The sequence below is a fragment of the Tupaia chinensis genome, unplaced genomic scaffold (assembly GCF_000334495.1).
Source record: "Tupaia chinensis unplaced genomic scaffold, TupChi_1.0 Scaffold000044_1, whole genome shotgun sequence".
In the NCBI taxonomy this organism is placed as follows: Eukaryota; Metazoa; Chordata; class Mammalia; order Scandentia; family Tupaiidae; genus Tupaia; species Tupaia belangeri.
The window spans coordinates 7,237-9,783 of record NW_006159500.1 but is presented as its reverse complement, the minus strand read 5'-3'; positions in this window follow the sequence as shown (position 1 = coordinate 9,783).

Below are 2,547 nucleotides of genomic sequence, written 5' to 3'. Positions count from 1 at the left end.
TCTCATGCTTCAAATCTTTCAGTGGCTGTTCCTCATCTAGCAGCATTACTCCATTTTTTCCCTAGGTATTTCTAGTGGAAGATAAGGATATATCAACATAGGCAACCCCCCTCAAAGGTCAGCTGTCAGGGAGGTTCCTCTAAGTGGCCAGTCAACTGTGGCATTGCATTGAAGTTTAACTTTACTTAAAAATGTACATGGGGGCAGCAGATGGCATAGCAGTTATGTCACTGAACTCTTACATGACTGACTACAGTATGAGTCCCAGCTCTGGTGGTTTGCAAATCACACCAGGTGTGTGTGCATGCATGCCCAAGATGCTGGGAGAAGAATAGAGAAGGGATTGCAGTATGGCCATCACATCTAGGGGGGGATTTCTCACATTTCCTCTCATTGTTTCTCTCTAGCAAGTGCACGCACCCTAAGGCAAAAACCTCTTAAAAATGTATAAAGGATTTGCTTGCCTCTTCATAATATACCCAATTCTGTTTAACTTCAAAATTTTATTCTCCTGGCCCAGCTGCAGTGGCCCAGGCAGTAGAAGTTCTGCTGTAGGATGCTGGAAGCCAGGGGTGAAGGCTCCAGGTTCTTGACCTAGGTCTACTGGACATGCTAGGCACACCCACGATCCTGGTTGGCTGCAGGGTTGAGGGTTAAAGACCCTGTCAAGGGTGCCTCTTTTTTTTTTTTTTTTCTTTTCTCAGAAAACAAAACAAATACCTTTTCCTTCAAATTTTCAAGTAAAATTGACATTTTAATGTGTATGTTATCAATTTCTTAGACTCTTTTACATATCTTAGTAACATTAGTCTACCAGCAACGAAATACAAGTAAATTAGGGATCAGCAGTTAGCATAATGGCTATGTTGCTGGACTCCCACGTAGTCGACTATGGTTCGTGTCCTGGACCCAGTGGCTTAAAACTCATGCCGGGCGTGTGTGCATGCGTGCCCAAGATTCCAAGAGGAGAATGGAGGAGAAGGGATTGCAGCGTGGTCATCCCCCCTGGAGGGTGATTTCTCGCTTTCTGTCTCTCTGTCTCTCTCTGTCTGTCTGGTGAGCGCACGCACCCTATAGCAAAAACCTCTCAAAAAAAAAAAATACAAGTAAATTAGTTGGAGAAAGATAATCCGAAGAACAGAGTTAGTTTTTGAACAATGCAAATAATTTTCTTTGTGATATAATCCCTGTCACTGGGGATGGGGGGTGGGGGTGTCTCATTCTATGTAACTTCTCATTTTTAACCTTCCCTGCTGCTTTGCCAAACCATTTGTGATCCTCAGAAATACTGCATGTCCTACACACATTTGTACTCCGGCAAACATTGTTTCTTGCACACAGAATATTTACTCATTGGTTCACTTAATAAACTCTTCACTCTCAAAATCCCAAATTAAATTTTACCTTGTCTTCAGAAGTTTCCTAATCTCTCCCAGAGTAGTCCAGAGTTAGTCCTGCTTTTGTGTTACTTGACATTCTGTGCATTCCCAGCATTTATCATGCTATAACAATCTTTTGGGGCAAGAGTTTATTTTACTCCACCACTTACTTAGTGCCTAGTGATTTAAATAAGATGAAATTAAAGTCTTTGTGATTAATCTAATCAAAGGAACCTGGAAAAAACAAATAATTATATAAATTGACACTCATTGCCTTAGAAATTTTCTAACTGGATGGTGGTGATTTGGAAGAAAGTTGTCTAAGCTAATTGCTAGTTAACATATTTGAAATACTATGGGATATTAGATTGACTTCTGGTTTTTAGAATGTAGACTTCAATCTTTAATCACCATTTAAAGTAACTAAACAGACATCTTGTTTCCTAGCTAGTTAATAGTATTATTATTATTATATCAACCAATATAAGCATTTATGTTTTCACAAGCAAAAGAAAACTAGGATCAGCCTCATGGCTGAGTGGTTAAGGGAGTCAGATCCCACATGGTCGACCATAGTTTGAACTCTGGCCCTGGGAGCTTGAAAAACACATCAGGGACGTGTGCATGCACGCCCCAAGTCCTGACAGGATAGACACGTGGAGGAGAATGGATGATATCATTACCACATCCCATTGTGGACTGTTTTTCTTCTTTCTCTCTCTTTCTTTCCCCTTGTCAATCTTTCTTGTTATGGAGAGTGCATGTACTTTCTCACAAATGAAAACAAATACAAAAAAGAAAGAGAAAACTAGATTTGGGGTTAAAACCTATCATATGACCAACAACTGATACTTTATTGGATTACTCCAAAGTACTGAATAATTATAAGGTCTAAAAAACATTAAAACCATGTATCTGAATTATAATATTATGATTAGATAGTGCCTCATTTAGAAAGCTTCTGGCTTTGATGAGAAAAAACGAACTTTTCTAAGTGTATTGAAATAGTAGTCATTGCAGCCTAAACTTGTCTTTCAGGCAGATAATTGTTTTTCATGCACCTTAGAGGTAGGTATAAATTGAACTTTCAAGTACTGATTATGGATGATGTTTGGCCCCTGAAAAATGGAACTGATAAGCTTGTTTGAAAATTCTACATGTCTATCTT